Genomic DNA, 21,988 nt, shown 5'->3' with positions numbered 1-21,988 from the left:
CCGTGTATAATGTCCATTTACTTAATAAATCAATCAAAGGATTAAAAAATAACATGTTCACACCTCAAGAATTCGCCTTTTATCCATAAACATAATATTGTTACCCATCAAATTTGATACGTCATCGTGAAAGAATATCTCATCCCAATCGATCTGTCAACAATTTCGTGTCATCATCAAAATTACATCTTTTTATCTTGAATATACATTTATTTATTTTAGCATAATGTAAAATTAATGCTTGTCAAAAATATTAAGAACTGGATTGTAAATATTTTCTCCCTGACATGTAGGAGTGTAGTTGAAAATCAATGTTAATCAGTATCTAAATTATACAGGCCCCCCCCCAAAAAAAAAATGTCAAGAGTAATTTACAAATCTTCCTGCATATACGGACAGACTTCTCTTTCCTTTATACAGCACAAAATTGAACTCAATACAAAAGCGTGCCGGTAAGACACTCTTTCTCTTTTCGAGAAAGATTTCTTTGGTCAATACTCTTGCTTAACCGTCAACATTTCCCCTGACTCGATCTCTGTTGATTCAAGCACCGGACTATCTACCCTAGATCGTCTTAAGCCCTCATCCAAAACCAATCCTTCCCGGTGTTGCCGCACGCTTTGGTTAGCTTGTACGCCAGCGCGCGCAAACATCCAACTCAAACTTTATTGACACTCTGTCACAGACGGTTTCAAGCAGACCAGCTTTGCACACTTTTTACCCAGTCGCGTGTTTGCTTCTGCAGTTAGTTGTACGAATGGAAGCCATCGAGTCGGATATAGATTCATTCCCCGCTTAGAAATCTTCTTTCTCAACGTCTGTCGGATCGAAAGTGCAGTGCCTTCCCCGTCGAAACTTCTCCAGGTCGCTTTTCTGTAATTTCTTCGCTCCCGCCGGCTGCATGCGGGTCATTTTGGGGGACTATTCTCCAGACGTTGGGAACGTTTAATATTGAGATAGGATTTTATTACGTTACAAACTTCAATCACGTCCCATAGGAGCTCATGGCGCCGTCAGGTTAGGAGACCCACTCTTTCATCTCTCAGCCACTCTTGGTGTTCGTTCGATAATCTTTTTTGAAAGATATTTCGGGGTAGATTTGAGGAGAGGAAATGTCCTCGCTTTCATTTTATGGAATAAATCAAGAGGGCTTTATCGCAAGTGTTTCAAAAACTTGGTAAGTGTACCACTTCTTGTCAAGAAATTGGTTGTTATTATGTTGGGCTTTCCTCGATCAGGAATAAAACAATAGTTTGCGGGGCGCCAATAATTAGCGCCTGGAATGTCACATTAATTTCGGGAGACATAGGCACTAGGAATTCCCACCATCCATTATTAACTATAATCAATGCCAATTTTGTCATTTAATGAGAAGCATGTCAAGGGATGTTACGGGAATAAAAATGTTGTCATTTTGACTGGCATAGTTTACTTATCAGAAAAAGTGGGTCGAGTTTGTGTGGCAACGCATGACTCTTGTATATTTTAGTCAAAGGTATGTCAATGATAATATTGACTTGGACGTTGGTTCTGAAACTGCGAGAACGTGGCACACGCTTTTACTAAAGACGTGGGCTCAAAATGTTTGTTTTTTATTTCAGATAACTGCCAACGACAACACAAACATACACAGTAAAAACGCTGTTTAAGATTTTATACAACGCTGTTTATAATATATGAACCTTACAATATTTTGTTAACCGTTTAAACAATCATGTTTAACTTATTGAAGATTAGATATCGAAAATTAAACTTTGTTGCTTAAGATTTAAACACTTGTTTAAACGTTTAAACAATTACTGTAAGGTTCATATAGTTAACAGCGTTGTATATAATTTTTTTACAGTGTATTCTGAATAGGATACAACTTCAGGTGAAGGGACAATCAAATTTGAACTAGAAAATCAGCTCTCAAAATGCGGTCACTATACTAGCCCAGTAAGTGCTAAATTAGCGCTCATTGTTCTAGAGTGGAATAGAAAAGAACTGAGAGGATCTGAAATAACACCAAACTTGTCAACAATTCATGCAAAACTCAACTAACTTATAAAAAGCTTTGAGAAACTCATGACTGGCTCACTTTATGATATAAAATAGAATTGTTCAGATTGATCAAATCTTGGCAATAGATATAATCGACAAAACAGGGTTTTATTCATGTTGTTCGATATTGGCTACAGAGGGTATGTGAATATGTGTTGAGAAAGATGAAAACCAAATGTTGTGTAATATTGACACAGTGTATCTTAAGAATTACATTCTGTTTGTATCGAATATTCACAAAATGAGCGTAAACTATTAGCATGTATTGGACGTATTTTTTGTATTTGTTTTATTACCCTTTTTGAGTGTATAGAAATTATTTTTTTTGCAAAGACTGATTAATTATTTAGCTAAACGTTTAGAACCGCAAGTTAGGTAATTTAGATTGCGTGGAATTTCAAGGATACTCTGATCTTATATTAATGACTGAAAGCTTAAACCATTGTATACTGTAACCAATTGTTCCCTAAGCAAAGCCTAAGGGAATAATCTAATTCCCTTTTGTGTTATTTACTCTTTTTTAGCTTATATAAAGTAATTTCTTGCAAAAACTGACAAAGTATTCAGCTAAACGTTTGAAACCACAAATTAGGCGATCTGGATTGAGTGGAATCTTTAGGGTACTATGATCTTACATCAACGATTGAAGGCTTAAACCATTGTGGGCTGGAGCGAATTGCTCCCTGTACAAAGCCCAAGAGAATAACATAATTCAGTTATACACCAGTTAATTTTCTAAGACAACATAAACTTAAATAACATCCCATAATTCAATGTATGCGTTCATATGCAGTCATGCTCTGGCTTTAATTTTAGGCATGCACGTAAGATAGAACATGAGAGTGAAAGCAGTAAAGATATAGTACCTGGGAGCCAGAAGATGCATTTCCACGTTTTGTTTTTGTGTTTCTCTCATTTCCACTTTAAATCGCATTACTATTTCTTCGGCTGTATCCTCTATATATAGTAAGTGCAGTCAAACCCACCCTATTATATTTGTATGTTATCAGTAGTCTCTATCTCATTAGCACCAGGGAAGACAAATGCCAATGCTTTTAACGTAATTGAAAGGGACTTGAGTTTCACATTCTAATAACAAAAATGTTAAAAACCAGAAAAGGATGCAGATCGAATCTGTACTATTGCTCTTTTCAAATTATTTTCCAGGAAAGTGAGCATCCCTTGCCCATATGTTGCAAAACTGTTTGATGTATTATCGTGATCTTGAAAGCTTTGTGTGTCTGTGCGTGTGTGAGAATTGAGGGGGGGGGGGGTGCATGCGTGCAAAACGGTGAGGGATATCTTTGCTGAAAGGGGTATTCTAGTCTAAATATAGTATATTTAAACAGATTTATAAAAATCAGACAAACAAAATACTGAAAATTTGATCAGAATTCGACAAGAAATAACAAAATTATGACATTTCAGAGATTTGCATTCTTTCGGTCAAACAGTTCTGTAATGTCTTCATGAATATCTAATGAGCAAATTGATGATGTCATATGCCCAATTGTTATTTTGTATTTCATTGTATAAAATCATGTTCATTCAAATTTCCCCTCAAGAACTAAAAAAAGGTTGGATCGGCAACTGATTCAGTGCATTAGATATGCATTGCTGTAACTTATTTCATTTTAAGGGAGACATATCATTCGCATATGTTTGAAAACATGAAACACTTATAATGTTATGTTTTTATCTAATTTTTATTTAAAACAATAATAATAATCATGATAATGATAATAATAGCCAAGTTTTATAAAGAAAGGATCAAAGCGCGTTACAGGGTATTATTAACCCGGTTATTGGATTTATTTATTCATTCATTCATTAATTCATGTTTTCTTTATAAAAAGCGGGGTAGTACCATTCAAGCCAGAGGCATGCTTTACAAGGGAGCCCTGCTATCAATCACAGCTCGAACATTATACAATCACAATTATAACACACACAATTAAAAAATACACAATAAAAAATAATATATATACATAATAAACAAATGACAAATAATAATGGTGGGTGGGGGGGGGGGGTAAGGCCTATACATACTATGACAAAAACAGTAGAAAATTAATTAGCTTGCTTGAAATTTGACGGACGTTTCGTTTGAAGATAGGAAGTGAAGCAGAGCACTTAATGGCTACTGGTAATAAGTGAAATAATTTTACTGCTTTATAGGAGAATGACTGTTTTTTATATACTCGGTTCTTGGTTTTGCGATATACAATTGTTGTGATGAGATTGATCTAGTAGGATAGTGATCAGGTCTCAGAGGCATTATGTAATAACATAAGAAAAAGGAAGGAGGGAATGTGACATCATCAACCCACCTAATGAATATTCATGACGATGTGCGGGGATTACTGTTTTCACAAAATATTGCTAAACTTCAAAATTCAATAGCTTCGTTAGCTGTTATCAGATTTTGATGAAATTTTCAACAACAAAAAAATTGCTCTATGAAGTTTATTCTGTTTATTGGGGTATACAGATATTTTCAGCCTGGAGTATTCCTTTAACCCCAAAAGCTGAATAACGTCATGCAATTTATGTACTAATCACCCCTTTTGGAATTTCTGAAACTTAACGTTACAAAAATTGTGTTTAGGCTTTTAACTCTTAATAGGTTTTACTCTGATTTTTTTCAACAGATTTATTATGTTGTTCTAAGATTTTATTTGTTATTGTACTAATAGTTTGTTTGCTACTGTGGAAAAAATTACATGATGATTTCATATAGACCTAAAATGAAATGACAGAAAGTCCAATGTTCAAACACACTGTTTTGAGTTCGATACAAATGTTTGACCAAGATTGGGTTTCAACGCAAGTTGATACCAGATTATCCTTTTAATCCAAATGCAAGTGCAGGGTATAAACTACATATAGATTTCTGAAAAAGGTCAGGCAGTCTCAAATGCCTAGATTAAAATCATACAAAATGTGATATTGTATATTCTAGTATTCTAATTATTGAGAGTGCAAACCTGTCATCAGTTAAACAATAGCGCACTGAAGTAATTACATTACAAATGCTTAAGTAACCTTGATTAGCTTTTTTGAATTCGCTTATTTGTATATAAGTTAAAACTGAAAGAACGTTGTATTCATTCAATTAGCCTTGAATACAGATAGAACCAGCGATATGATTTTATTGTCGACTGCGTATGACCCTTTTGAATAATACAAACATCATACTTTTTTGACAGCAAAAGGTTCAGTAGTTACCAAATGTTTGTGTTATGTGATACTCTACACTGTTAGAAAATTTATCCTTAACATAAAATAAGTTCCTGCAGCAGAGTCTCGAGAACGCCTGTTATCTTACCAGATTGCGTAATCTTACATTATATCATGTAAAATTACAGAAAATTGGTATTTGGTTTATGGAACCTTACAGATTTCCTTTAATAAAACACCCTTTTCCCCTTTCTAAACAGACCTGCTCTGTAAAATTGCAGAAAAATTCCTGTTTTATGACTTGACAGAATGATTATGTCATTGCTTTCTGCAAAATCTTTTCTTTTCTGGAAAATCAGGGTTTTTTAACAGTGTATATGCCTCGGAAATTGAAGGTATTTCGTTTTTTTTCCGATGCATGTCATGTCTAAAATATCATTTCTAAATTACTGCGTGATTGTATTCCACAATCTTTCTTTATTTTTGTGTGTGACCAAACATCAAAAGCATCGAATCTTCAATTATACAATTTTACAATACGATATTGTCTATAGAATATTCTTATAACGGCTTATTTTGAACGCCAATTTAACCGTACACTGTTAGAAAATTTATCCTTAAACTAAAAGAAGTTCCTGCAGCAGAGTCTCGAGAACACCTTTAATCTTACCAGATTGCGTAATCTTACAGGAAATTGGTATTTGGTGTGTGTAATCTTACAAATTTCCTTAAATAAAACACTCTTTTCCCCTTTTTCTAACAGACCTGTTCTGTTAAATTGCAGAAAAATTCCTGTTTCATGAATTTAAAGAATGATTCTGGTATTGCTTTCTGCAAAATCTTCTTTTATTTTTCTGTAAAATCAGGTTTTTTTTAACAGTGTAGCCAGCGAACTGTTGCCCTTGAAAATATTAACAGGTCTCCTTGCCTTCACACCATCAGCCCTCGAATCCATCTCCAGACATCGACTAATCAATCCCTAGAAGCCTTGAACCATCCCCGAAAATGAAACACCTATGAAATACTAAACCAATAGATGGAGATCTTAGTCACTTGCACTCCATTTTCATCAAGCCTTCCCAAGGAGAAGCTTCAAATTTCACTTCCAAAAATAACCCGCTCGCTTAAAGATGGTCAGATTCATTAGGAGCTTCAAATCAAATGTGGATAGAAATTATGGACACTCTAATGCCTGATAATATCTTTACTGTAGAATGATAAAATCGTCATAATTGATATTTGGTAAACTAGAGAATCGTTTTTTCATGCTATATATTGTACCATCGCCCACGTTACCATGCGCTATTAATACTATGCATCAGGTCACACCTTATTTTAGTGTTATTACATGCATAAAATGATACATTTCTAGAGATTTACAATTTATTTGTAAGGACACGACTCCTTGTAAGTCTAACAATTAAACAAGTTAAGTTGAGTTCAGTTTATATCAATCATAATCATCATTATTATTATATACAAGAAGTACTTTAAAAAGGAAACGTTTCTTCTTACATGCTTGAAATAATGAAGGAAATGGAATCTAAAAGAGTGTTGGAAAAAGTATTATAGCAACCTCTTAGACATAAACAGAACAGGTTGTCGCGAAAATACAAATACACAATTTAAGATCATGCGAAATAATAATGATGAAATAATGAATGATATATTTTGTCAGATAAATTAGAATAATGAAGGTAAGTTTATACATGTACTATGTCTATACTCACCGGCAATAACAGGTTTAAGAGTCTTCTACGTTTACAATAGACACATTCACACACAAAATGAATTAAATTTTGAATCGCCGTTCAAATCGCGATTTAACTTTGGATTATATAGCCACCGTTCACACATGGGAAGAGACGAGAGGTGAATCGGGATTAGAATCGCAATATTAGAGAAATTATTCTGTCCACACACAAAATAAAATCGATTTTGTACCCGCGATACTCGTATTTGTACCCTAGCATGGGTTCATAGGAGAATGAACCTCCGAATGGTTGAATGATTAAAGACATACGGTAAACACGCCGTTTGTAGCGTCGTAAGCATGGTAAGTAATTACCCTTTAGCGATCATGTGACTCTACCTATCCGTTAACTGTAACAGCAGGCATGGGGAATCGATCATTTGGGCGTTGACATTGCATTACACAGCAAAAACTGTGGTGTTAACCGGTGTACATAGAGGACCACACCAGTTATTTTACACCGGTGTTAAATTTGTGGTGTTAGTTTTACACCCTGTAGGTGTTATTACAACACCTTTTGTTGTTACATTTACACTCTTTGGTGTTATGTTTAGTCTCTAGGGTGTAATTTTAACACCTCAGGGTGTGGTCATCTATTAACACCAATTGGTGTCAGTTTTAACACCGCAGTTTATACACTGTACTGTATAGACACTATGACAGTTTATTTATGCTATCCAGCACCCCTTTCCCCCTTACCAAAAAAAAAACGAATTGAAGAAAAAAAAAACTATTAAGAATAAACATGAAGAAAATAATAATAATAATAATAGTTGTATAAAGCGCCTTTTGCCTGAGGATACAAAGCGCTGCTATTATTACCCCGGCATTAGCTCGAGCTACCATCACCGGCGCTCGGTGCATTCAAGGAATTAATCCTGCCCGGTACCCATTCATCTCACCTCGGTCGGGTGCAGCACAGTGTGGATAAATTTCTTGCTGAAGGAAAACACCCCATGGTTAGGATTCGAACCCACGACCCTCTGTTTGAAAGGCGAGAGTCAAAACCACTAGACTACGACGAGCCCGTGAAATATGTAGAAAAAAAGTCGGAGATTATGATTTTTGTGTGTGTCCTCCTTTAAATTTTAAAAGAGGACCACCCCCCCCTCCAAAAAAAATGCTTGAGCATAGATATTTGTTCAGCTTCTGCGTTGATATCTCAGGGGAGATGATGACGGGGTTAAGGACTGGAAGTATTGTGTGTTTGGGAAAGCTTGACATAACATCGGCAATGTCATGCAGTAAGCCCTTCGGCGATTTACCAGAAACTCAGAAGTGAACATGTAGTGTGTGTGCGTGTGGGAATGTAGATGTGGCCGCGCGCGATTTCCGTAAGTGTGTGTGTGTGTGTGTGTGTGTGTATGAGTGCTCGAGTGTGGGTGTGTTTGTGGAAGGGAGTCTCAGCTACGAACGATTAATTTTTTAAGAAAACATCACCTCTATCATAATTGGTTACTTGAAAAATAACAATCATAATAAAACAACGTCAACTTTAATGACTTAATGGTGACTAACCGCCCTTAATTTCACACGGTAAAAAAAAATCGTAGTGTGAATGGTGATTCCAGTGAAACATAAGACTAATGACGAAATTTTAGCATGTGTGAAACTATAAAACATGATTAGAATCACGAACGCCTGCAATCATCATTACAATGATGATGCAAGATTCATGTGTAAAAAGGCCCTAAGTTCTCTCAATAAGATGTTGATTTGATTCATTGAAATGTAAAAGAGTTATGGTATTTCAGACGTTGCTAAATTTCGCAGAGCATTTAATGTAAACAATGCAAAACACAAGAGGGCTGCGATGGGATAGTGGCGTAAAAAAAGGAGGGGGGGGGGCTTTATCTACGACCAAGAAAAAAAAGAGAAGGGTGAAATATGATATCATTTTCTGAATAATAATGTCAAAGTCTGTTACAAAATTTGATATTTTTGTAATAACATTTTCAAAGTTTTTGCTCGCTCGCTTCGCTCCTTGGAACATTCTCATTAAACTGCCCGATAGCCATATCTCGCCCCTCAGGATTTATGGCTCATTACACCACTGCGATAGGGGGGGGGGTGAGGGTGGTGATGACCCTACCAACATACTGTTTCCTCTGTATGTTATAATATACGTTGCCATGGTGATGATCTTGTGTTCATGATGAGGGTTCAGAAACTATATATTTTGCAAATAAGGTTTTTTTTATATTATGTGAAGCACGAGTTGTTTGTCAGATTTCATTGATTCGATATCGAATGAAATTTTCCAATAATCATCAAGCATCGTCTCTGAGAATATAAAGAAATTCAATATTTTCCAGGAAAAAAGGGCAATCATCAGTTAAAGAGAAGAAAGAATAAAATATCTATATTTTCGAGTGCGATTAAAAAGTGTAATGTTCATTTCATATTTGTTTCATTCAATTGAATTTGACATGTGGGTGTGATCCAATGAAATAATTGAAATTGCCAATTGATTTTCGACTGGATGAAGATCAAAACCGCTGCTTATTGCAATAACATTCCTCAGTCAAATCTCTTGCACACAATCGAGACCACGGTCGAGGTAAAAACACGTATTGTCCCATTATACATGATATATATTGCATTGCCAGTCAATCCGCCTATTGAATCAAATTTGTTATTGATGTACGCTTCGTAAAGAAATGGGGTTCAAGTTATTGATGTCTGATGTTAGCGCTTCTTGCTTTATTAAATAAAGCCCGATTTTGCGGATCTAAAGACTCGGCAATTCGCAAGAAACATTGACGTAGATTTATTACAGATCTATGTAAACAAAGTCGGTTGGGAGCTTTTAAGTTCATATTCATAAATTTTTTCTCCCAATCATAATTAGCCTATAATCTGTAAAACTAAAAAAAGGGGAGGGGTCATAAGAGGACGACCCAAATAGTCAATCTGGTTTGACCATGACCACCAAGAATCACAGATACGTGTACTTTGTAAATAGGATTTTCGCTTTGTATCCTCTGTGTATTCTCTGGCCAAAAATATTAAAATGCAACTATAACATCTTAATCATCATTTCTTCTATTACGACTTCCATTTTGCTACTTTAATGGACAATTCGGGAAATCATTTTTTTTATCGGGATGAAGCAACCGTTTCATGACTAGATAGTATGGATTCGAATGAACAGAGTTTCTGGATAGGGTCACAGTGCGGTCAATGGACAATCTTGATTTGTATCATTGAAATAGCCAATAATGTGCAGCTCGATCCGGTCTTCAGTTGTCTACCTTTAAGACCTTTCTCGGTAGCTTATTTTACACCGTGAAATATGACTAGAAATCATAACATGAAAACAATCGGTCACATCCAAATGATTGGAGATAATATTGCACTCATTGAATTTTTATATAATGTTATAGATCCTGTCTCAGTCATTGAATAGGTAGATGGCGAAGTTGTTTCAGCCATTGAGGTTGTAGATTGTGTCTTTGAAGTTGTCTCAGTCATTGAAGTTTTACTGTAGATGGTGTCATTGATGATGTCCCGAAGTTTGATTTGATTGATAGTGTCGTTGATGTTTTCTCAGCCATTGAAGTTTTATAGATGATATCATTGAGGTTGTTTCAGTCATTGAAGTTGGATATGGTGTTGCACTGATTGAATCTGTAGAAGGTGTTATAGATGGTTGCCATTGTTTATTGGGGCCAGTAGCGTAACGGGGGTTGGGGGCAATCGCCTCTGTATGTCACTTTCAGCGTCACACAAGGCAAATATATGTTACATGATTTGTATTTGTTCCAACTTATACAATGATGATAATGATAACTCTTATTTTTCCAAGATAACAACCATTGGCGGTGGAAGCCCACAAATTTAGGGAAGGATCACCAAATATTTTTGACAAGCAAAACAAAAAAGGTTAGCAACAACAAATTTAGGGGGGCCAACAAAATATTTTGAAAAGAAAAAGAAAAGAAAAAAGGGTTATAAACAAAAGAATTAGGGGGGATCGTCCCCCACATCAAATTTATGAGAGGACGTTCCCCCCGTTCCCGCTGCCTGTGGTAACAACCTCAACTATTAGCTGATATCTCAGCGTAGCCGGCGTTTTTATTATCCATTTCTACTTTTGACAAGCACGTGGCAAGAAGACAGAAGTTTTCATTTTCAAGTTTTTTTATGACTCGGCTGGGACTCGAACCCACTGCCTCCCAGCGATGGGGTGGGCGCTATACCAGAGGGCCATATCCTGATATTAACACTAAAATGGTAATTAATGTTTTAAGAGATAAACTGACAGAGATCCTTTGGATTAAAAAAAAATGATGACTCTTAGGTCAGTTACCCTATGATGAACTGTGGCCACAACCCGATGTCATGAATGATTAATACTACACAATCACGCGGTAATTATACAGTGAAGACATAGATGACTGGTCATAAATCAGTTTATATTCCCCAAGGGGAATGTATATAGACCTGCCTCAGAGTGCGACAACAAATGTACAATATTCACAAAGTCAACTGAATCATCGATCATTTCCATCTATTCCTTTTACAACTTCGCTTGTCGTTGCTTTCCTAACAATGTGATAGAATGTTAAATTGGAAAATTTGTCGCTCTTATATGTTTTGAGGAATACAACAGTTTATCGTGGTCAATGTCCACCTTGTTTACCAAGTTTTGGTGTTTTTTTTTTGCCTGGCCATGTTTATCAGTAAATGTTTTACACTGATAACACTTTCTAGTCTTGATAATACTCATGACAGTAAAAATGATACGGCAAAAGTGAAGGGGAAGAAAATCGATTTTATTTCATTTCTAGGAATACAAAACAGGAAATTGTCCAATAGTTGAAGTCAACGACACCACATATTCCATGTTTTTATTTTTAGCATCCTTGCCTGGCCGTGTTTTCCTAGATTTTATAGATTGATAACACTTTCTAAATTCATGGTATTGGAAAATACGTCAAAACGAATGAAACTGCCATGGAAATCCTCCAATTGTTGCGGTCAACGTACTCCACACACTTCATGTTCGATCTAAAATCTTTGCCCAGTCGCGTTTGTAGATTGATAACGCTTTCTAATAGTCATGATAGCCGAAAATACGTCAAAATGGGGGAATGACTCGATTGTATTATTTTATTCCTAAGTATACAAAACTAGAAACAGTTCGATTTATTGTGGTCAATGCACTTCTTATATCAGGGACAAATGATTTATCACCATCGGGCAATAAAACGCTTTGAACTACTCTGGAAAAGCTCAAATCCATGAAAAAATAACAGTAAAAGATTTTTTAAAAAACATTTCTGAATAACAGATAACGATAGGGTACATTGAAATCTTTGTAAAAAAAGCAAATGGATAATCTAAAGTAATTAATAAATGCAATTTGAATACGATATCTACTGTATATATTTTTATTCCGATAAATTTGAAGATGATGCTGTGACATGTAATTGATCATTATCTACTAAAATCAGTTAGATAATCAAAAGAGAAGTTTATTTTTAAAAGCAAATGCCCTTTACTTTTTGGATAAAGATCCACCGTAAATTTGCAAAGATAATGTTCCGAAATACTACGTGACAAGGAAGCTTCTTTTGCATTTGCCATACTTGCTTCAAACTGCTTCTTTGTTGCAAAGCATTTTGTCAGGCGTTTTATCGCAAAGGTGTTACACCTATTGTACATAGAATTCAACTTGTGAAGTAATTTTCCTTCTTTATCGTTGACCTTACTGGCGAAACGAAGTTCTGATTGCAATAATTAAATTTACAAGTTCATAAAAATTTGTTAAAGTATCATACATTTTACTTGAATCGTGTAAAGAGACTATAGACCTACGTCCCTTTCATTCGAACAGGCAGAGTTTCTCGAAAAAATATTTATAGCTATGTACATGCACCAACATTTCCTTCATACAGGTATGAAATCGAAATATGAGTTTCCATTCAGAAAGTGACATTTTTACCCCAGGTATGTGAAACGTACGATAGAGGTACGATAATAATCAGTCGTAAATGGAATACCCGAATCCTATTCTTTATGAATTAATGAATGGAAGATTATGGAAATGCCTCTGGCTTGAATCTGCTTCCCTTCTTGCTGCTTTCTCTTCCCGAATGAGGAGAAATTCAGTGGATGAATAGGTAGAATGTTTTTCTTGACTAAAAGGACATATGGCATGAAAGCTATTGCAAGAAAACGATTTCGGTGTTAGTCTGTATTCCATTTAAAACTAGCAATGATATCTGTTCAGCCTTGAAATTTTAAGGTAGAAGTTCTTTTCAGGCATTATCCTCATAATTTTTATTAATTTTGGTGCTATAATATTGTGAAACACTGTGGGAAGTTCAATTTACTTTATTGACAGTTACAGTAACGACACAACATATGACGTTATGAGTATATGACGTTATGAGTAAACATAAGGTATTTCAATATTATTTTAGGAACTGATAATAGGGAAAAAATATCATTGTTTTCCTTTACTTATTTAATGCATTCTGTAGAAGATTGAAACGTTCATATGCTAAATCAATCTTTTTGTTCAAGGTCAATTTTGACGACAAACACAATCGTGATTTATTAATTTCAATTAAAAGTAGGATTTCTTTGAAACGTTGCCTCCTCCCCTGATTTCATTTTTAATGATTATAGAATTTGTGTGAGACTTTGCTCTCTCCCCTTAAGACATGTAAGAGGGAAAGTTATCGAATTATTTTAACACTGGTGTGATACCAAAGAACAACACTCACTGGGATTCAAATCATTATTGTAATTATTCTTGATTTTATTGTAATTATTACTATTATTATTGTTATCATTATTATCCCTTTTATCATTATAACTATCATTATTGTTATTATCATCATCATTAGTATTTTATTATCATTATTATTTACTAGTATTATTGTTGTTATCATTTGTAATTAGCAGTCACTTGTGCTTGAGAGGCGAAAAGCGAACTGATTCACTATGACCCCAGGGGCCTGTTGCATAGAACTTTTGCCATAAAAACTGGCTTTTTTGCAAAGGTTTTTTAATGTGTAAGTTTTAATGAAATAATATTGTTTGCCAGAGTTGTTGAATGGCAAAAGATTGATGCAATGGGTCCCAAATCTCTCCTCCTGATTTAAATGATGGGGGGGGGGGGTAGCAGTTGGACCACTACACCGGGCCTCCCTCTCATAGCGCTTGTGGCCTAAAGTGGTCAAGACGTTTCCAAGAATGATGGGCTGTGATTTTAGATTATATTCCCCCAACATTTTACTTGTCTCAAATACTCAATATTTTATTCACGGAGTTATGATGAACGTATCTAGTGCTAGATTTGACTCATCACGTAATTTAAATGTACTGTTTCATAACCTCGATCGCTCAACAAGAAAAATAAAGGTATGATTGCTATGGGGCGTTGGGAAAGTTCTATTTGTGCCTTTGTTTTACTCTATCTCACCCTCTCATTGAAATTCAGCACTATTCCTCAAGAAACCTTTTCTTTATATCACACTTTCGAAAGCATGACAAATTATATTTTCTCAGAAATATCAATTACTTTTTGGCATTGTTTTCTTTCAAATGATCAATATCGGTATTCATGGTATTTGTGTGGCGCGCGTGACACTGATTGATGTCGGGCATGGCTGCTGTGAAATTGAGTATATCACCGCCCAAATTGCACCGTGAAAAATGAGGTTAAATTAATCAAAAAATCGGATTTGGAAAAGAAAAACAATATGGAAATTCAATAAATTAAACCCACGCGAAATATGAAACAAATCAATATTCCTTTATATATTCATAAAATTCAACGAAGCTCTAAATCAGTGACGTGTCTTATCATGCTTAGTATTCATTGAAATATTTAAAAGAAAATCCCATATTTCATTGTAGGATATTGAATGGGGCCAAAAGGGTAACTTGTTAAAAAAATAATGTAAACACAAGTGGATGTGAAATTTTGCTGGACATTTGGTAGAAAAATATGTTTTATATATGAACTCTGAATCTCATGAATATTCCCATCGTTTCATTCATTACGTAAACAACTAAGGGAGTTCCCACGATAAAACGTTCACACTGAGTATTCGAGGGGAGGGGGGGGGGGGTGCACTGTAATGAGTACTGACCGTTTACACATTACTTCATCTGCGTATTGAAAACAGACAATTCCCGGAGATAATACAAAAACTATTATGAGCACGCGCGGGATCAATCAACGTCATATCACTGAATAGCAGAATACCTCTTCATTAGGTTACAGCGTTCAAACTATGAAAACCGCTGGGCCCTGTCAATTCTGCACCCAAGATCGCAATCTCCTCTCAGTTGGTGCTGAAACCCCACATCTGAGTGGAGATTATATCTTCTTCTTTTTTTACAACCCAAGATTTCGGTTAAGAAATAATCTGTGACTCATGATATGGCAAACTGAAATTGCGACGTTTCGACTGCATCTGCGAGTCTTCGTCGGGCAATGAAGTGGACAATCGCTGCGTACGCATTTAAAAGCCACCGCACACCTTGCGACTGTTCGCGATCCGATTTTGGAACAAATCGCATTTTCTCATTTTTTGAAACTGTGAATGGAGCATATCATTTTATTAGAGGTTGAAATCAATTGAAAGAATACTAATATAACCATTTTGAAAGATTGCAAGCTTTTATTTTGAATTAAAGGCCAAATTAGTTTCAAATCGTAGCCAATCTTACGACTGATATGACGTCATTACGACTAGATATTAAATTCGCTTTTATTTTATGAAGGATGACAGCATAGTCACAAATTTGAACATAGGTATTTGTACGATGATTTAGAACATTGCACAGCAAGATATTCCAAGTCTCAATATTAGCATCAATTTCTATTACATTTAATTCTGAAATCGAGTCGCAGGCTAATCGTAAGGTGTGCGGTCGCCTTTAGACTAGCAGGTGCAGTCGAAACGTCGCAATTTCAGTTTGCCGCATCGTGAGACAACAGATTATTTCCTTTACCGATTCTATATATAGTATACTACCATGATGATCAACATCTTCCGTACTATTAACCCAAGATTACTTCCTTGTCATATATGAAACTGAAGTATTTCACTGTTTGCGGTGGTTTTTCTGTGCTTGACATCTTAAGTAGATGTGAAATAAGTGGGGTTTTTTTTAATTTTCGTTCTGGCTTTTTTTTTGGGGGGGGGATTCCGTGTTTTATTTTATGTTGTTTTCCTTTGGTTTATTTGTTTCCTTTTCCATGTATTTACTTTCCCTTTATTATCCTTTCATTTCATTTCCTTTCCTTTCCACTCACTTTCCTTTTCATCAGGTTACAGCATTCCAACTACGAAAACCGCTGGGCCCTAACAATTCCCCACCCAAGATCGCAATCTCCTCTCAGTTCATGCTGAATCTGAGTGGAGATTATAACTTCTATTTTTTTACATTCCCGTTATGGCCTTTTTTTTTTTGGGGGGGGGGGTTCTGTGATTTATTTTATGTTGTTTTCTTTTTATTTGTTTCCTTTTCCATTTATCTACTTTGCTTTTATTGTCCTTTCATTTCCTTTCCACTCACTTCCCTTTTTATCAGGTTACAGCATTCAAACTATGAATTCCGCTGGGCCCTATCAATTCCACACCCAAGATCGCAACCCCTTCTCAGTTGGTGCTGAAAACATTCATCTCAGGGGCGAATAAATCATTTTTTTAACAACCCAGTATGTCTTCCTTTTCATAGATGAATCTGAAGTATTTCACGGTATAATGTGGTTTTCTGTGCTTGATATCTTAGGTAGATGTGAAATCAGTGGGAGCTTATTTTTTTACATTTTCATTATAGCTTTTATTTTTGTTTTTTGGGGGGTTCCCTGTTTTGTTCTCTTTTGGTTTATTTATTTCATTCACCCTTCCTTCCTTTCCTTTCCTTTCCTTGCCCTTCCTTTCCTTTCCCTTCCTTTCCTTTTTATCAGGTTAAAGCATTCAAACTATGAAAACCGCTGGGCCCTATCAATTCCGCACCCAAGATCACAATCTCCTCTTAGTTTGCATGTGCTGAAATACCTTCATCATATAGGGTAGAATTAATCGTTGTTTGGTAAAAACAAACCAAGATTTCTTCCTTGTCATAGATGAATCTGAAGTATTTCACGGTAATAATGTGGCTTTCTGTGTTTGACAGCTTAGGTAGACGTGAAACCTTTTTTTTACATTTTTTTTGCCATTTTTTGTTTTGGGGTTTCTGTGTTTGGTTTGATTTTGGTCTTTTTGTTTCCTTTTCCATTTATTTACTTTCCTTTTATTATTTTTTCCTTTCAGTTCTTTTTCTTTTCTTTTGTTCTTCTCCTCCCCCCCCTTTTTGCTATGTTTTTTTTATTTGCCTTTATTTGTTTGTTTATTCGGGGGAATTTTGAGTTGGTGCAACAACAGTATAAAGGGTAATGGGATAAAATACCATAAATCTCGTATGGTTTATCATCTTTCTTAAAACACAAGAATATGATTGGTTGCCGGATGTCGGAATACCTCTGTTTGTAAAATATTTAGATTTTACTAAGTATGTCAATCAACTACAGTAGTGAAAGACTATAACGATTGGGATTGTTCTTTTCTCTTTTTTTCGTATAACTTGTTGTCATCTGCATTTTATACTTTATCTTTATATTCCTTTTCTGCGTCTCGTATTTTTTCCTCATCTTTATCGATATTCGTCCCCCTTTTCTTGTTGTTATCATTCTATAGCCCATATTCTGGACTCATTTCCACTTCAAACTCCGGACTACGTTTGTGGTTCACCTTTGAATAGCCACAGGAATCGATAGCGTAAGCTTAATTTGTCAGCTCATTTGGCTTCATCCTAAATTCCTCATCCTCTTGGAGCATTCTCACTATATTATGCGATCGTCTTCAGCTGCCTTTGGTAATGTCATTAAACCCCGTACTTATCCCCTTATCCAATTGTATTCCCGTCGGCCAATTCGCAATCTTCGGTTTTTATTGATCGCAGTGGCTATGTTCTCAGTAAGCACACAAGGGGTCACATTCATGATGTATTCATGGTATTAGTTTAAGCTTTTAACCGCATTCCCACCGTACAATTTGTTTGCAAATTGTGGTACCCACCCCCCCCCCTTCCAGAGAAACCGAGATGAAGATATTGCACTTTCAAGATGCAGGGGGCGGCATCGGGATTTTTTTTCTCAAACGGGGAAGGGGCGCCGAGACTACTTATTTTTTATTGAATCGATTTAAATGAGTAACATAGAATTACATGACTATGTAAAACTTCCTTTAGTCCTCCATACGTCATTCTCTCTTCCCGCTTCTAACTTATTTTTGAATATTTTCTTATTTCATACTACTTTAAAAATCACAGGGGGTGAGCGCCCACTGCAGCTAGCCTAGAGCGCCTCAGTTGAGGTCCGTTTCATAATGACTTGATTTGATAACAGATGCTCTGTTTCTATAATAAGCCAATCAAATTGAATGATTTCAGTGGCTAAATACTGTTTCTGCAAACTTGTTATAACAAACTCTATTGATCTTGCCCATGATGCAATGCGCAACATTGTGACCATACAATAATATCAGTTTTTTTAGAAGCATACAGCACGTCTTACAATAATAGTAATAAATCACACCATCTGTTTAATTATGAAATTAAAAAACCTTTGTCATGGCAAAGACGTTATTATTTTTTTAATTTCCATCTTTCTCTCTCTCTCTCCAGGCAGATATCGATATAACTGTGTACAACCATTCGAAAGTTTGGAAAACCTTTAATGAACTTGCAAGCCTTTGAAATGAGCAGCGAGGGACGATAGATGATCCCGACTTTCAATACATCTGTCTAGAAGTACTTCTTCAAGTGGCCAAAGTGTAGCGCAGGGACTAGATATAGTTTGCATGGTGAAATCTTTCAGATGATCTGGTCGTGGAGCTTCCTGTATATTTAATCAAAGGTAAGAATGCTACACTCTCGATACAATTTGAGCCAGGGGAGACAACTTAACCCACCACCTAACCTTCCCTCTTACTTTAACTTAAATATCTTGATCACGGATGTAAAAGAAAATAATGACAAAGGAGTTGTCTGTTATAGGTATGTTATACACATTCGTTGCCTGAAAGTGGGTCTGTATTTATTTTTTTTCCAATTAAAGTGATTGGTTAACATTGGTTTGACTTTAAAAAAAATCTGAGCTAGAAGGTCACACTTGTCACCTGTGTCTGTGATATGTTCCAAAAATGAAGCCCAGAAAAAATTGCGTTCGAAAATGATTATTTAGTGCTTCAAAAATTTAAATATAAAGTGACCGGAAACACCATCTTAATTTCATCCCGTACACTTATGTGTACTATTTAGGTGTCTATAAGACGCCTATTTACAAAATCGGGGTTTGCCTTGTAGTTTTAGCTTTTTAATCTCAATAATGGTTGTTTTCAGGGTTTATTAGTTCTAATACATGCACTTGTACACATGTTTCATCTTGGTTTGAGAATTTTTTAAATCGGCTGCTCACAAAGTTAAACAATATCTTTAAATCAACCTGGGTCAAAAATATTTGTCTGATTGTCGCATTTTCAATGGAATGGATCAAACTCACTCACGCATTAAGATATTCCCAACAATCGAATCATTCAAGAATTCCTTAAAACCTTTTTTGTGTTGTTTCGGGCAACTGCTTTCATTTTGTTTGTGGTTGTCTATAGGTGTTTTTGTATTACTTATGTGAGGTAAATTGAAATTATGAGTGCTTTGGACCATTTAGGGTAAGCGCGTCATAAGTATTGTGTATTAATGAAAATGATAGTGATGATGATGACGTAGATGATGATGATTGATAGTATTTCTATAGGGCCAAATCATTAGCAGGAGCTTATTTACTATTACATGTAGCATGATCAGGCAATTACCATGCTCCCGAAAGAGCTACCTGTTTGCTTGAAATAAAAAAAGTTATGTGGTATTATTTTATTGTCATTATTATTATCTTTTTTTTTTTTGGGGGGGGGTAACTCTCCTTTGCCCCCCCCCCCTCACGTCGGAGCGAACGCTCATGGACACAGCGTTGTTCAGTTTTCTGCCGCAAGGATGGTCATATTCGAGGGTAGGTTCACAATTTCTTTCGACAGACAGGCTGGTATGATGTAAGTGCAAACAAACTATGTCTGTTGTGATAAGAGAAAACTGCCCTTGGATGCCTATATAGAAAAGTCTCTATTTTCTCAATTTTGTCCAAAATCAAGTTGTTATAAGAAAATGCAGCTAGAATCAGTAATCTCATAAAACAGGATATATTGAAACTTGCAAAAGAATATTCATTATACCAGAACGTACTATACCAGCATAAAGAAATAAAAACATCCTGGAGATAAATCCCTATCAAGTATGGCTACATGAAAATGATATATAATCATTTACCCCTTGCCCTTGTTGGTTGGATTTTATTTCGGCACCATCTCATCTTTATTATTTGCACCAACTCCTGTAAACACAATGATAAAGGACAATTTACTCAGAATGGTCAATATCATATTGCTTTCAAGAGCATTCATCAATATTCATCAACCTTATCACGTTGGCAATTGCACGTATCGAAGGCAAACAGTTTCAAGAAAGTTATGACGTGTAAGATCCAATTTGTTCTGGCCGGCGTTTCCGCTGCTCGCTTGAAAATTGAATAAATCATAAAACACTGTTGGGGGAAAAAATATTTTCTTCGTAAACAACAAATTCTAGGGAACGGGCAAATTGATTGTTTTCCGCATCGGTACTCTAGCTAAAAAAAACCTTGTATCAATATACGTTACAGTTATTGGTTTTCGGTGCATACACGCCATTTTCAGCTTTACGTTATCAATAAAGTGTTTTACCTACCTATTTTGAAATATTTGCTTATGCTAGAAAAAAACATTTGGATATGCGATAATACACAGCAAAATATGTAGTGTTAACCGGTGTACATAGAGGACCACACCAGTTATTTTACACCGGTGTTTTACACCTATTGGTGTTATTACAACACCTATGGTTGTTACATTCACACTCTTTGGTGTTACGTTCAATATCTAGGGTGTTATTTTAACACCTCAGGGTGTGGTCCTCTATCAACACCAATGGGTGCCAGTTTTAACACCACAGTTTTTACAGTGTAGTTTTAAGATTTAATTGTTCTGAAGGTCAACTTCGCGGTTTCAAATCAATGTAGTTATTAAAATTCAATCCATCTATCTGAACATTCATGAGCATAAGCCTTTTAAACACCAACCAGCAATAACTGATTCCAACTTATTTGCTCAAAGTATCATTGCTTGACGCAAGACTGGAGGGTGATATAATGGTCACATTATGTTAATCATTGAATTCGTTCCGTCGATGTTGTCATATTTTTGAAATAAATATTCTGCGGGTACACGTGCCAAGCAGCACCAAATAACGAACCTGCCTGTCTTGCTTTATATAATCTCCCCAGTCATTATTGAATGGCTATTCCCCTGATTGTATAGCAAAACAAACTTGACCGAAATTAGACGACATGAATGAACCTTTTTTTTTATTCATAATAGATCCGGACGGTTTATTTTCATTTGGTCCAATGCCAACTCGTCTACTAACATTTGGTCTGCCATCAGTTCGTCAACTATCCGCATGGTCTAATTGTCATTTCGTCCACTCACAATTTCGTCAAATAACCAGTTGGTCCAATAGCCATTTAGTCCATATATCATTTGGTCCTAGTTAGACTAAGTGATAATTGGGCCAAATTAATGAAAATAAAAACGAATATTAGACCAACTGGCTATGAGACGAAATGGTCTTAGACGAACTGGTGATTGGACGAAGTGATGATTGTGGTCATTGAAGCGGTTATGGAACCAAATGGTTGTTAGACGAAATGTTGAAATGGCATTGAACTAAATAACCATGTGGTGAGTGGATGAATTGGCAATTTACTGATCCGGCCATGCATGTTCAAACGACCTACAGAGGTGTCCAATTAAAGCCAGTCTCTGCAAACATCATGTTCAGTCCCACCTTCAA

The 21,988-nt window shown here is 35.6% G+C and overlaps 1 long non-coding RNA gene across 1 annotated transcript in view; it reads left to right on the top strand.

Annotated features, from left to right (window-relative positions):
* The first annotated feature begins 690 nt into the window (after nt 1-690).
* The window catches only part of LOC121421520, a 31,316-nt gene continuing 10,018 nt past the window's right edge, over nt 691-21,988 (top strand). Inside the window, exons 1-2 of the long non-coding RNA XR_005970986.1 lie at nt 691-1,177; nt 18,674-18,905. This is a non-coding gene — a long non-coding RNA (uncharacterized LOC121421520). The remainder of the gene's footprint in view (nt 1,178-18,673; nt 18,906-21,988) is intronic.

Source organism: Lytechinus variegatus, chromosome 9 (assembly GCF_018143015.1).
Source record: "Lytechinus variegatus isolate NC3 chromosome 9, Lvar_3.0, whole genome shotgun sequence".
NCBI classification, from domain to species: Eukaryota; Metazoa; Echinodermata; class Echinoidea; order Temnopleuroida; family Toxopneustidae; genus Lytechinus; species Lytechinus variegatus.
Note: the sequence above shows the minus strand (reverse complement) of the source record. Positions and strands in the feature narration are given on the sequence as shown.